We start from the raw sequence: 850 nt of genomic DNA on the forward strand, positions 1-850 counted from the left end.
AATAGAGTGTGGAATGGGAAGCGCTGGACTGATTACAGGAGCTGCCCTGGTTGGGGCAGCCTTCCTTGGGGGCTCATGCTTTTATGAACCCTGGAAAGCACCAGGGACAGAACATTGTAGGTCCTGTGAGCACCAAGGAGTAGGCAGAGAGCTCTCAGAGCTGTCCCAGCCCCAGTACTCGCATGCCAACTCCCTACTGATTTCCCTGCTCTTGGAAAAGCAGAGTTCACGGTCTGTCTCCCTCTACACCAAGCCTGCAAGAAATGCCTGTATCTCTGACCCACCGCAGACAATTTGGATCCCTACTGCTGCATGGTGAGGAGGGGCAGTGCTAAGCAGTAGCATTTTGTTTAGATTTGTTTCATTTTCACATACTGCCCCATTCCTAAAATAAAATCAGTACTTAGTAAATAAATTCCTTCATTTAAAATGATCTTAAAAATTTAGTGAATTAAGATAACGAGACATAGCCAGGCACACTGGTAGTCCTTGGTACTCGGGAAGCTGAGGCAGGAAAACAGGAAATTTGATTCTAGCCTGCGGCACTTAGTGAGGCTGCCTCTAAACTAAAAGTCAGAAAAGGCTCAAACTGTAGCTCAAGAATAAAGCACCCGTGCTCGCTTCGGCAGCACATATACTAAAATGGGAATGATGCAGAGAAGATTAGTGTGGCCCCCGCGCAAGGACGACACGCAAAGTCGTGAAGCGTTCCATGTTTAAAAATAATAATAATAATAAAGCACTCCTAGGTTTGCTTCTCAGGAAGGAGAGAGAGAGCGAGAGAGAGAGAGAGAGAGAGAGAGAGAGAGAGAGAGAGAGAGAGAGAGAGAGAGAGAGAGAGAGAGAGAGA

The 850-nt window shown here is 46.8% G+C and overlaps 1 non-coding gene across 1 annotated transcript; it reads left to right on the forward strand.

Moving 5' to 3' along the window:
• The first annotated feature begins 613 nt into the window (after positions 1-613).
• Positions 614-720, forward strand: LOC111813241. Its single transcript, XR_002818550.1, has one exon. It is a non-coding gene; the product is annotated as a U6 spliceosomal RNA (small nuclear RNA).
• The last annotated feature ends 130 nt before the right edge of the window (positions 721-850 follow it).

This window comes from Octodon degus, unplaced genomic scaffold, assembly GCF_000260255.1.
Source record: "Octodon degus isolate 3935 unplaced genomic scaffold, OctDeg1.0 scaffold00174, whole genome shotgun sequence".
Taxonomy (NCBI): Eukaryota; Metazoa; Chordata; class Mammalia; order Rodentia; family Octodontidae; genus Octodon; species Octodon degus.